Here is a 15,199-nt window from a genome sequence, read left to right as displayed (position 1 = left end):
CACTCATTGGATGCAAAACTTAATTCATCGTCTAAGGAGTACCCATGTTTCATACTTTCAATGAACCCTGCAACATGAAAAATGAGAAATTCGTGAAAAAAATATGATTGCAATCACGTTTTTCATGTATTTCTCATTTTTCGTGTAGTAGGGTCCATTGCAAGTATGCAATATGGGTACTCCTTGTACGAGGAATTAAATTCCACATCCAACGAGTGCTCTCGCTCGAAATTTGAGTAAAACTATAGCTATATAAGTTATGAGTTGAAATAGTTTTTCTTTCTTCCCTCAAAAATTTGATAAGGTAATTCAATCTTATTTTATTTCCACTATTATTTTATAATATTCATTAAGAGGCATATTTTAGACCTCAAAATTTTTGTAATGGGTATTCTTGAGTTGGACTGAGAGCTAGTAGAAACCCTAAAACAGATTTGTGAGTTTGTTAGTTCTGTGCTAGAGTAGGTAGTCTTGATGCCTGAGAATAGAGCTTGATAGATCACTGTCTATCTATTGTTCTAGAATTGAAAAGGTCGATGCCTGAGAATAGACCTTGATAGATCACTATCTATCTATTGTTCTAGAATTGAAAAGGCTTGGGGGGGCGAATTGGTTGTGGAGACCAATCTCACTAGTTGGGAGGAGTGGTCTTTCTCCTGGTTTAATTCCCTAGCTATCTAAATTGAAAACAAATAAGTACAATTATCTTCCAGCATCTATGTAATTTTGTGAGTGTTGTGAATTTTGTAATTGTTGTGAAATAACAATTTCTTTTGGCGAATTTGTTTTTGTACACATATAGATAGAACGAAATGTTCCTTTATAAAAAACCGTTGATTGCATATATATATATATATATATATATATGCAATCAACGGTTTTTTATAAAGGAACATTTCGTTCGTTCTTTGTCAATCCGTTATCTATCTATGTACAGAAACAAATTCGCCAAAAGAAATTATTATTTCACAATAGAAATCATATATATATATATATGAAAATTCATACTTAAAGATCCATGCTTAAGGTGGATCTATACTGGTAAATAATATGAATATTATATACATGGGTATTTATATTCACCTATGTTAATTTATTATTTAAATGGTTCATAGCCTAATGACACCTAACTATCAATTCACTCATTCTATTTAATTAATACGTCATTAAACTCATATACTAGTAAATAATATGAATGTTATATACATGGGTATTTTTATTCACCTCTCTTAATTTATTATTTAAATGGTTCCAAACCTACTAACACCTAACTATCAATTCACTCATTCTATTTAATTAATAAGTCATTAAACTCATAACCTCACACATTAGACACATCAATTCCCTAAATTTAAGTTAAACTATCATTGAACCATTAAAATAAATCGAGTGTCATGAACCTCCTAATTCACAGTAACTCGTTAAAGTGAATCCATTATCATGAACCCCTAATTTAGTCACCCTATTTAACCACTAAGTCATTAAGCTCATAATGTCTAATCAATATCATGAACCCCTAATTTAGTCACCCTATTTAACCACTAAGTCATTAAGCTCATAATGTCTAATCAATAAATCTCCTCAATTTAAATTGAACATAAATCACTAACTAAGTAAATTTTAAACCCCTTAATTCATACTATTTCATTAAAGTCAATGCACTATTATGAACCCCTTAATTCATTCATCCTACCCCTTTTTAACCACTAAACCATTAAACTCACAATTTGTAATCGACTATCTCCAATAAAGTCAATACACTAACATAAATCACTAAACTCAATCCACTATGGCAAACCCTCTAATATGTAAGGCATTAGTCATTCACTGAAGTGTTATGGTAGAATGTGTAGTCTAATGAAACTTTAAAATTGCTCTGAAAATGGTTGAAATTGAAGACTACCTAATTTTTTTGGAAATCTATGTTATAGTTGTCAAACTTCAAGATTTTGGGCGTCTCAAGAGTTTTTGATGGTGTAAAATCCATTTCCACCATCAAAAATAGTATTAACCACTTATATCAAACTATTTTTAACCATCCTAACAAATCTGACTCATAACTATTGCCTATAATAAAATATATTCAAATATCAATCCTAAAATGCCCAACAAACTAACTCATAAACCCTTTAAACATTATCCAACCAACTCTTTGTATTATTAAATAACCTATTTTATGGCACTTCTAAAATTATAGGTAAATTTAAACATATATTGCAGATCACATCATCTAAAAACGTTATCACCATATTTATTTCGGCAACCATAGGGTACCGATCCAGTTTGCTTATGACTATTTTTTTCTTCAAACCTTTTCTTGGAGGCTGGGTATTAAGTAACTTTACTACTTATTCCAAGAAAATGACTTGTGGAACTTCACTCTACTTATTTCATTTTAAGTAAACCTCCAGAACTTCACTAGAATCCGTATGGTCTTAACTTCCAAGTTGCCTGTGTATGGCGCTTAATGTGAAGAAATGACAGCGCACCAAGATCATAACGAATGCAAAATCAAAGAAATGAGAGGGCATCAAAGTCATATTAAATGCAAAATCAAAACTTCATGATCACATTTATTCTTCCCTGAGACAATGTTTTCTTGATCAGTCTTGAATCGTCAAAAACCCACTTGAAATTAGTTAATCTTGTTTTGTTGATTAAATCGTTTGTAAATTAGTTAATCTGTTTTGTTGCCGGCAGTTTTAGGTGTGGGTGCTTGAGATTCCTGACTCATTTAGTTTGCAATGGGGACTGCAAACTAGTTAAATTTCCTCTAATTTATGGCTCTGTTTTATCTTATATAACATCAAAACCGTTCAGAGACAGACCTCATCTCACACATATTGGAGGAACCTACACAGAAAAACCAAACTTCAGTTCTGTGAACTCTGAAAAAAGTAGAAATTTAGCTGCCCCAATACCTTGTATCATATTCATTAATGGGCAACAGAATTCAGTACAAGGCCCAACTCATAAAATTATAAGGATTTATCACGGCCACCAGCACAGATTGTACTATACAGAAGCTCCAGGAGAACTGTTATTCTAGACTAAGTAGACCAAACCTGTTTAAATTAAACGAACGTCTTGCACGACTTGGTAAGAGGATCCCACATGGCTGGAAGGAGGAACATGCGGCCATTGATCCCTCAAGCATTGAAGCTGGCTCCTGTAGTTTCATCTACCAGGAGCTGGCCTGCATACCGGGATATGCCCCTCTTCCATAATTCCCCTGCATGCAGACACACCCTCCAGCGGCACAGCAGCATCGCCTTGAAGAAAACCAGTATTGAAGGGATTAGTTACAGTCCCCACAAGCACAGTGGCAATATTTATGATCATACCGTCCATGCCCACGTCGCCATTAGGGGCTACCAGAGGTAGAGCCTGAGGACCATAGAGAGGCTGGTGGAAAGGCCAGGCGCACTGACCAGGGCACTGCGTTACAGAATTCCCAACCCATGCATATGGCAGAGAGACAGAGGGCCCCCCTTTTCCACTTCTTGCACTAGAATGGAACCCACAAGAGCTCATACAGAATCTCTCAACTACAACATCTTGGGCAGTGAGGACCAAGAAAACCCCTTTCTCAACCTATAACCCATTGGACGCCACAGATGCCCTGAGTACCAGTGCTTCAATGTGGGTTCTCTGCAGCCATTTTCCAAGACTGTAGGACTCATCAAGTGTCTGGTTCCCCAGTGCAATCTTCTCAATCTTCTTCTTACTCGGTACAGCAGAGCTCATATCGAATGATCCATCCTCTCTGTACATCTCAGTGGTTTTCCACCATTCATGTACAGATGGCTGGTTCCTCACTAGTGCCTCCTCTTCTTCTTCTTCTCCCAGAGACTGCAAGAAATCCCAAATAATCGATCTCTGAATCGGACTGAATTTCCCATACCAAATCACATGAACATCTATATCAGAGCTCAGCAGAGGCCCCTTGTGGTATATCAGCTGCACTGCCGGGAACTCCTCTCCCCTAGCCATAAAAACGATATACCTGAACAGAATCCCAACATAGCCATGAACAACCACCACCCATTCATGCCTTTAGCCGTCCCCATGATTCTAATGACAATGCTTGCTGAAGGATTATCAACGTAGCGGTTCTTACCCAGATCTATCAGAAAGAAGCCTAAGATAAATAGAAGAGCAACAGCATAAAATCCAGTCCCTGCCCCAGAGTTTAATCAGGAGGGATGCATGGAGAAGCCCTTCAGCTCTGGCAGCAAGGAACCTGGAACTTCGTTGCCATAGGTCACACGATCGTTAAGTTAATTGTGTAGTAAAATTAATTGTGCATTAAAATTAAAATAATTACTTTTTGACAAATTTGGAATGGACCGGTAGAAACTTTGGGATTAATCCTATAGAGTAAGTCGATACTAGGCTCGTTATAAATTTGAGATAAATCTAACATTAATTTATATTACTTATATTTACATTTTTATATATTTGGGTGAAGCTTATATAATTTTGTTAAAATCGTATGAGTTTAAGAACTTTTATGTCTTATTGGGTAAAGCAGCCACTTTTTTTATAATAAAGATAATTATTATACGTTGTTTAAAGGTTAATTTATTATTTTTATTTTAGGTGGTTTGGAATGAAATAATTAAGTTAAGAGGTTTATTTTACAGCCTCGTATTAAAGGATGTGTAAGTATGTTTATCTATTTTTTGTCTTAAAATAAAAATTATATTTTAAATAGAAAAGTAATTTTAACTATAATAATAAAAAAAGAATAGACATAAGAAAATGTATGAGTAAGATGATTAAATCTTATACTTTTCAAAATTATTTTAACACGAGATTTAAATAACTATTTAAAGATCTATGTTAACCAATTTATGTCGATGTCAACTTCATATATATCTATGTATAGAAAATTTTGTTAAAATAAAACATTTTAATGTTGTATATAAAAAAATATTCAATGTAGCTTATCAATAAAATATTTTAATAAAAATTCATATTAACATATACTTAAAAATATATTAATAATAAAAAACTATTTTAATTTATGTGAAAAAATATCTCTCTACATGTAATGTAGATTGTGTATATATTATATATCATTTTAAAAAAATTATAATTATATATATATATAAGTTTGTATGGTTAAAACTTTTATTTGGTTTTATATATGCTCTATTTAGCATTTAAAAGTACAATTTAAACAATGAAAAATAACACATTGTGTTTTGCACTCTAAAGAAGTTTGCACATGAAGAAATTTGACCATGTTGGTTTTAATTTGATTTTCAATTAAATAATTTTTTTTGTTAGGGAATGTGAACCTAATCCCTGATTTAAGTAGCATAATTTAGGGGTATCTACATTATTAAAATCACCAAGGATCACACTTGACCTCGGCCACACTAGCCCTTAGTATGACTAGATTTTTGCCAAAAATCTTTTCACCAAAAAGTGTTTTAACAAAACACCCTCTCACCATCTACTCTACACCCAATTATCTAAACAAAAATAATTTTAACCATTCAGAGCTCCCTTGGATCTGTAAAAGACCTAGTGGACCCAAGAATATGAAGGGTGTTCATGTTATCCCATGCTCTTGTGGGACTCCCTACATTGGTGAGACTAGTGGCTCGATTAATCAAATGATTCATGAGCATGTTGCTGACATCAAGCATAGAAGGACCCGCTCCTCTGCTTTGGCGGAGCACGCAAATAAATCTAAGCATCACATCCGCATTGAGGAGGCCCAAGTCGTTGCTAGGGTTAGTCATTTCCATCATCCTAAATTGAGAGAGGCCCTAAAAATTGAAAAAAGGCCCAATAATGTGAATATAGATGATGGGTGGAATATGAGTAGAAGTTGGGTCCTTGCCTACTCCCCTAGTTTTTTAGGCTTCATTTTGGGATTTATTTTGTTTGTTTATCTATGTAGGTATTGGCGTCCTTTTTATAGTATTTGTTGTTGATTTATTCTTCATTAGAGTTTATTTTGTTGATCCTTCATGTTTTTTATGTATTTTATCATCCGATTCGTTCTTAACTCTTTTTAGTATTTTTGTTAACTCCTTTTAATATTTTTGTTATTTATTTAATGGGTCGAGGCTTGACCCCGTTTTATTTATTGATTACTTTTCTTTGGATATATATATATTATATATATATGTTTCTGTTTTTTTATTGATTTTTATTTATATATATATATATATATATATATTTTGATATATTGACTTGTGTGTATTTTTGTCTTATTTTATTTATTTTTCCATTTATTATTTTTAATTTAGTTTATTTTATTTCCATTAATTATTTATCAAATGATTTTGTCTAAATTAGGGTCATTTTTTTATAATTTTTTACTACCCTCAGACTCTGATTTTTTTTTAATTATTATTTCTCAAAAACTAGCGGTTACTTATTAATATTTGTTTTTAATAAAGTAATAAACTAATATCACAATTTAAATATTATTTTTCAAAAACTATAATATTTGGTTTTAATAAATTAATTTAAATATGATTTTTCAAAAACTAGCCATTTAATATAACTATTACATATTAATATTTTTAATAAATTAATAAACTAATATGATTATTTAAATATTATTTTTTGAGACTAGTAATATTTGGTTTTAATAAATAAATTAATTTAAATATTATTTTTCAAAAAAGTTGTTTCGTTACCTATTAATATTTTAATAAATTAATGAAATAATATCATTATTTAAATATTTTTTTCAAAAACTAGTGGTTACTGAATAATATTAATATAATATATTAATAAATTAGTATCATAATTTAAATATTATTGTTCAAATATAGCCGTTACTTGAAATTATCTCTATACATTGCTCTCTATTTAAGCCTTTGCCATTGTGCCATTGTCTGCGTGTTGATCTGTTCCTGATGATGAACCACACTTGTTGGTTGGAAAAGTGTCTGTCAAAAATTTCTGTTATGCGATTTCTACCGAAAGAAATTGTTCAATTCATTATATATCACAAAAACTTGATTACAGATAAAAATAAATTTAATTAGCTATTATACTAAATTTTCTATAATTAAATAATCAAAAATAAAAAAATCATTTTCAATATTATATATTACATTGCAAATATTTATATTTATTATAATAAAAAATAATAATTTATCAAAACAATATAATTTTTAAATGTAGATTTCTATAATTGCAATACATAACAAAACAATTTTCTCGAAAATACTATGTAAATAAACCTTTGATATTCAAATGAACCATTAACCCATCATTAAAAACAAAAATCTTACAAAATAAATCAACTCTAAATTTAATGAACACATATTTTACTTATAACTAAAAATTGAAAATTTCTTATATAACAACTTAAAAAATTAAGACATTTATCCGTCTTAAAACTCTAAGCCCCGAGAAGCTGAATCTTTCATATCTATGGCCACCGGCGTAGTCCAACTAGTCCGAGGAATTGCACGGAAAGTTATGGAAATTCCAGTCATATTTAGAGAAAATCCAAGTAATAATTGTTAAACTTCAAACTTTTGAGTGTCTTGAACGTTTTTTATGGTGCTGAATCCATTTCCACTATCAAACACATGATTCAAACACTGCCTCTACAAAAAAAATTTAAATTCTTTTACCTAAATTCCGACATTTTTTACGGTCCTAGCGATTCTTCTGCTCGGTAGAGGCCTCCCTGGCCACCTCCCTAAAATGTAGGGAAACGACTTTCGAGAAAACAGACCTCGGTAGAGGGCTCCCTGGCCACCTCCCTAAAATGTAGGGAAACGACTTTGGAGAGAACAGGAATGATTGCGGATAACACGTGCCGTTGTCGGACAGTGTGACATGAAGCGGATGCGATGATTGACGGGTGGCGGGCGTAAATAGGTCCATCGTCCATGTCACATGAAGATACAGAGCCCGCTGTTTGCGGACACCCTCATCCGTAGACGGACGAGCAGAATCCTGACAGTACGGCTATTACTCTCTTCCGCACACGGTGAGCCTTATCCACCCTGATCAGGTAGAAATTTTAAATGTGAACAAACTCTATTGTTTATTTTGACCATTACAACAAAAAAATTTGTTAACAGGTAGGGAAAATTGTTTGTTGTATTTGAGGAGAAAATCCCCGGCTGAGAGGGAATTTGCTCATCAAATTTTATCTGATTTTGGCGGGTGGATGTAAGTTTGGAATTTGATTGGTGTATTTTTAAATTTTTTATTAATAAGTTCTGTAGTTTTTTTGGTTTATTTTTAGATTGAATTTGTTCAGAATATAGAGAAGATTTGTTGGAATTATAAGTTTGAATTATGAACTTTCCACAAGTATATAATTGAATTATGAACTTTCCACAAGTATCTTAATGGTTTTTCAAGGTGTTGAATTTATATATGGATTGAAAAATGCATTTTAAATAACAAAAAATTAGGATTTGACCACAATTTATTTTCCCTAATTCTAACCAAAAACTTCAAAACTTATAATATTTAGACAATGCCTTTTTAAAAGAAACTCCAAAACTTATAATATTTAAACAAAACTTTTTTAAGGTATTTGTGGGTGAAGGAATAACTTTTTTAAGGTATTTGTGGGTGAAGGAATATTTTGATATGTCAAAAAAATATTTGAAACCTTAATTTTGACGTCCAAGTATTTATGTTGCATGTCATAAATTGTAATGAGTGGTTAATACTCTAATGAGTCATAAATTCTAATGAGTGATTTAGACATAGGCCAAGTTAGATAATTTGTTTAGTTGCAGCACCTATTTCTTGGCAGCACCTATTTCTCGTCACCATTCCTCAAAATGAGATTCTTATAAACATAAAAAAGAAATACAAAGAAAGATTGAAATAGTGGCATTCTTTAATTAGACAACATTCACTTATATTTCATAAACACATTTTTAAAAAAATACACAAAATAATTGTAGTAGCATTTTCTAATTAAACACTGTTCACTAACATTTCATAAAAACATATTTAATGTTATAAAATTAGTTTATGTTTTTCTCTTTAAATAACTATCTTCAATCTTCGAGCCTATTTCCCAATTATTATAAAATTACAAATAATAACACTAAAAAAATAGTTTTCACACGTACGTCAAAAAACAATTAACCGTTATAAAATTTCCACTTTATGAAATTTCAATCATGACGTCACTTTTCATCAAATATAACTAAAAAAAATTACATACTCTCTTAATTCTACCCAAAAAGATGTCAAAACCTGACAGTGGCTTTGTTTTGAAATAACAACCTTGTAATAGAGGCCGTGGAATTTATGGGTATGAAAGAGCATTATTTGATTGTTTACCTTCAAATAATTATTTGATCGCTTTTTCGCGTCTTTATAACCGGGCAAAATTGCCATATGTATATTTCAACGAAAGATTACGCTGAGCGTCTTTATAACCGGGCAAAATTGCCATATGTATATTTCAACTAAAGTTTACGCTGAAAAAAAATTAAAAGATGTATTTTGAATTAACATAGAATTAATATTAACGAGTGTATTGTGCAGCTTTGTTATTATCTGTTTTGTTTTTTATAGTCTAAGTTATTTAATTAATAAAAAGAATATTATTACCATGTAAGAATTTGTTTATTTTTAAGGATTTGGATAGGAATTTTAGAATTTTAATTTAATTATTATTAATTATTAAGAAAATGGTAGAGATATTTTAAAATATTTTTAATAGTTATAGAAAAGAACTACACTCTTTCTACATTTTAATTAAATTGACTAATTTAAAAAAAAATGTCATATAAACAAGTGTCATAGGAAATGAGTTATGATTTTATGAACATGTAATATTGATAACCTATGGTATTAGCTCATAATGTTGTATGGAACATTTTAATTAAATTGGCTAATTTAAAAGAAATGTCATATAAATAAGTGTTATAGAAAATGAGTTATGATTTTATGAACATGTGATATTGATAACCTATGGTGTTAGGGCATAGTATTGTAACCAGAGATTCTTTGTATATTAAAAATTTCCATAGTTAAATGAGGATGAATCTACATGATTAATAATTTTGTTACATATTTTTATATCCATATATGTTATTACTTCTTTTTATAAATAACAATGATAAGTGTTTTGATGCTTCTCATAGATTTGGATTGATCGTTGATATTTACCGAACATTTTTTTATATAACTAGGCTATTAATAAATAAGTATAAAGTACACTAATTAATAAATGTATGTAAAAGTACAATAATTAATTTGTGTGACATTAAAAGAAGAAGAAAAAAAATTATATTAGAAAAAAAAAACAAAAGCAAAACAAAAAAACAAAATCTATAAATAGCAAAAAATACATAATTAAATTTTAATATTTTTATCAAATTAGTAATTAATATTATATAAAAATAAATTAATGAGAATTTAAAAAATAGTTAAAGTAAATATAGTTTTTAACTTAAATGAGTAATAAATAAATTATATACAAATCAATTGTATAATCATTTTTAATGTAAATTATAATAACAAAGTTAACTTTATAAAATTATATTATTTCAAAAAATACATATTTTATAATACTTTAGTTATCTTTTGTAAAATTATTTTTTGAAATTATTATAAAGCATTTAGAAAATAAAAATATATATTGTTCTACATATGTTTATGATGATGATGATTAATGTCCACTAAGACCAATGTAATCTCGGACCTCGAGGAAAGAAAAAGAATCTAATTGTGATTCTTCAAAATCTTGTTTCTATGATAAAAAAGAAGGGAAAGAATCACTCCAAAATTGTTATAGTTGGGCTGACTTAACAAGTCAAGAAGATTGGAAGTGTGGCAGATGTTAGGGACATGAGAGCGGATGTGAGTAAGAGTTGGACAATCTAAAAGGAAGTGTTTTTTATATTACACCCTCTTAGTATCGCAAATCTGACAAATTTTATCGTCCCAAGGAGTCTTGCGAGTACACCACCACCCAGTTTCACTTCGAAACTCATGAGAATTAGTTCTTATCCTAGCGATGTTCCTTTTTTTCTTAGTGTTGGTCAACATAGAGAGATAATTCTGGTTATCAAAGGTGGGGTTGATTACTTGCTTATAGCATCTTAGCTTCATTTTACCCTCTAGCTCCCTGTCATCCCACAACTTATCCTTAAAATTGGAGATAATAGTATCTTTGACACTATCCTTGCTTCCCGTGATGAACTCTTCCTTTATTCCCCAATGGTTGAGCCAACACTGGGCATCCTTATACCACCCACGCTTGAGGTGAAGGTGGGAGTTTTTACTAAAGTTAGAAGCAATTTTTGGGAGCCTCTTGGATTCCATGTTGTAAAGCGTCTTCTTATACATCATATATCTAAACATAGTCATACTTTCAATGGGGGACATGTCAGCGTCGATCAGAAGGATATGATAGGCATTATTTCCCTTTATCTTGAGGTTGTAGGTTATGAATTGCTTTTGAATCATCTCGATCTTTCTCCATGACTCTTTGGATATACTGCAACCCCAAACTCCACATCTGTATAAGACAACAGGGATGATGAGAGTCTCAAAGAGGAACCCTTTTTTATTCCAAATGCAAAGATCGACCAACTTACAATTTTTTTCAAGCTCATAATAAGTTTTTCAACCTCCAATGTTATGCATCCAGCTCACAAAATAGAATAAGAGATAGACCATCAACTTCAAAATTAGCCTCTTTGAGGGGGAAGCTTCCTTTACATTACACAAATGAACAATTCTTCGATGATTCAAATGACAAAACCTCATTTTTATACATATGAGTCTAAGGGGTCACAATATAATCAGAGTCGACATAACAATAATAATGTAAGGGCACAACAATAACAATAGTGGATTTCTATGGGGTATAATAATAACAAGATGGAGACTACATGGACACAACAATAACAATATGGGGGCTACATTAACAATAACAATGAGGCAATACACTAGTATTGTAGGGACCTAACATGCCCCTCTCCTTCAAAAAAGTGGTGTCATCAATGCTTGAGTAGTTATGGATGCTTCTGTATAAAATTATCATCCTCCCATGTGGAATATTTAGCGGGTAATTTATTCCACTTGATGAGATACTCTAAAATTGATCGATTTAGTAGTTGTCAAGTTCTTGTTTCCATCACTGCTTAAGGTTCCAATATGATTTTTCCTTCCTCGTCAAGTTTTGGCAATATTGTTTGAAATGGAAGCTTGTCACCTATAACCTTCTTTAAGCATGAAACATGGAAAACTTGATACACTCGGGAAGATGCAGGAAGCTCCAATTTGTATGCCATAGTACCAATCTTTTGCAACACCTTGTAAGGACCATAATACTTTGGTGATAATTTATTTACCTTCTTGGCTTGCTTGAGGAACATTTTTTCGTATGGTTGCAGCCATAAAAATACCCAGTCGCCTACATCAAAACTTATTTCGCTTCGATGTTGTTATGCTTGTTGTTTCATTCTATTATGCGCCAAAGTGAGGTTATCCTTTAAGAGTTGGAGAACTTGTTGTTGATGCTCAATGTGATCTTCCACTACTTGAATATTAGAATTTTCTCTTAAAGATGATGTGATGGATGGTGGATGATATCATAAACGAAGGTCCAACTTAGTGAAGTAAATTGCTCCATGTAATTCATCAATGACAGGAATGGAAAATTTATCTTTAATAGTGAGCTTGTTGAGCTCCCTATAATCTGAACACATGTACCATGATCCATCATTCTTGTGCACCAATACTACTGGAGCAAAGATAGAGCCTCTAGCATTTCTGCAACCATACGTTCAATTTCACTCTTCTGGGCATAGGGATATTTGTAAGTCCTGATGTTTGGAGGAACACTTCCTAGAATCAAATAAATCACATGATCATGATCATGAATAGGTGGGAGGCCTTTGGGAGTCTCAAATATCTTGGACTGATTGTCCAAAAATTATTGGAGATCTAGAGAAATAGATGATTTCGATGTTTGAAACTCCAATGAGCATAATTGTGCAATTATGCCCCATTGTTTTTTCTTCGGAATTTTTCTCATGCCATTAGAGCTGCTTATCTTTCTTGTTTTCCTTGCGATACCCCTTAATTCAACTTCCTTTTCTTCCCAAAAAAATTCAAGTGTAGTTCTTGAAAATTAAAAACTATCATACCCAAAGATTGTAACCATTGGACTCCTAATACAACGTCAGCACCACCCATTAGAATGGAAAGCATTGGACTATTCAATACATATTCTCCCATGGATAACTTGATATTATGGCACTTTCTAGATAAATTTATGGTTCCTCCATTTGCAACCATCACTTGACACTCTGGTTGTCGATATAGGAAGCAATTCAATTCCTTGGCTATCTTACAATGAATAAAATTATGGGTAATACCCATATCAATCAACATTATTACATTTTTCTTCTTAATATGTCCTTCTATCTTAAGAGCTTGAGGAGTGGTAATTCCATCCAATGCATTACAAGATATGGTCGGATTCATTTCTTCTTTCTCTAGGGTTAGTTCCTAGTGTATATCCTCTTCTTTAATGTTTCTTGTTCCATTTTCTTCATCCTCTTTACAAACTATGTAAATCAATTTCTTCTCAGCAAACTTATGACCTTTAGTGTATCTGTTATCACAACTGTAACAAAGCCCTTTTGCTCTTTTTTCTTCTAATTGTTGTGGTGTCAACCTTGTAGGTTATGGAAGGCTAGGAGCAACAACACTTCCATCTTTATATTTATGAGTGGTAGGCTTCCTTGTTGCCATAATTTTGCTTTCAATTTTTCTTACCAACCTAAATGCCTTCTCCAATGAATCAAGTTCCCAAAGGTGAACCTCATGTTGGATGTTATCCTTTAAAGTCCCTATGAATACATCAACCCTATGCTCCTATAGAATATCATTTACCCATGTATTCAATTTTTGGAAGTCCTCAATGTGCTTCACCATTGAACCCTTTTGTTTGAGATTTATCAATTGGTTAAAGAAGGTGTTGCTCTTTGTATCTTCATAATGTGTTATCATTCTGTCCGTAAAAATTGACCAAGTGACAATTTTTTTACGAGAGCAAAGTCATTGATACCATACAAATAGATTGGGTTCTAAATATAAAGTTGCAATGTGTACCTTTTGTGTGTTTTGCACATTATGGCGATTAAAATATTGCCCCATATGTAGTATCCATGTTATGTGATCCTTGCCATCAAACCGTCTCATATCAATCTTTGGAATATGGTGGGTCTTCAATCCAACATTAGAGTCTATGAAATCATGATTAACATTTCTTTTGTTCTCATCATGAGTTTCTTCTACTACCTTTTCACTATTAAGAAGCGTTTATTGTAGCAACTTTGTCAAACCTTCCATGTATTTCTTCAAATATATCATGTTGCCTTTCAGTTTTGCTTCTATACCATCGATCTTAGCTTCCATGTCATTCTTCAAACCATCCATCTTAGCTTTTGTTATTTTTTGTGAGAGCGAAATTTGTTGCACTTGGTCTCGTAATATTGATATATCATGTGGGATTTCTTCCTCTTCTTCGTGTGTCATACTAGAGCTTTCATGTTTCTTACTAGGTGTTTCCATTTTCTTTCTTCAAGGCATCAATTAATTATAATTATGCTTTATTATGCCCTTTGAATCAATTCAAACTAATTTTTCAAACAAAACTTATGCAAATTTTAAAAACTACACACTTTTTTTTTCGCTTTGTAGGAGCTCGATATTGAATATGTTGTATCTCTGTAATTTCGGACCTCTAAGGTCTGAAAATTCGTGTTGTGGTAACCCTTTGATTTTTCTTTCCAACCCCACAAATTAGACCAATATTGGATTTTTCAATAAAGAGTTATGTCAAATCTCCCACGATGACCTGATTATGGACTGGTTCAGTAGAGCGACGTTGTACGGAGTGCCACATGTAACTGTTTTGACCTTCGGACCTGAACTTTCTACACGACAAACTAAATTGTGTGTAATTTCAGCGAGTTTTTACAGAATTCAAATGTGCTGCCTGAAACGAAAGTTATGACAATTTTCACTAGGTCACCTGTTTGACACAGAATTCTAGAGCCTCCAAAAACCTTATCTCTGAAAAAATAGCGAAATAAGACCTGAAATTTTACACGAAGTTCTCTGGGATTTTGACTCCATGTGGTAAAAATTTTAGCTTCTGAAGCCTCATAGAGAAAAAAATTATAATGAAAATGCCAAGATGACCTTTTTGCAA

The 15,199-nt window shown here is 31.7% G+C and overlaps 1 pseudogene; it reads right to left on the bottom strand.

Moving 5' to 3' along the window:
• Window positions 1-2,935: 2,935 nt before the first annotated feature.
• On the bottom strand, window positions 2,936-4,221 carry LOC149249756 (protein EXORDIUM-like 2 pseudogene; annotated as a pseudogene).
• Window positions 4,222-15,199: the final 10,978 nt, after the last annotated feature.

The sequence above is a fragment of the Pinus tabuliformis genome, chromosome 7 (genome assembly GCF_031772625.1).
Source record: "Pinus tabuliformis cultivar Carrire ecotype Pingquan chromosome 7, CPIR1, whole genome shotgun sequence".
In the NCBI taxonomy this organism is placed as follows: Eukaryota; Viridiplantae; Streptophyta; class Pinopsida; order Pinales; family Pinaceae; genus Pinus; species Pinus tabuliformis.
Note: the sequence above shows the minus strand (reverse complement) of the source record. Positions and strands in the feature narration are given on the sequence as shown.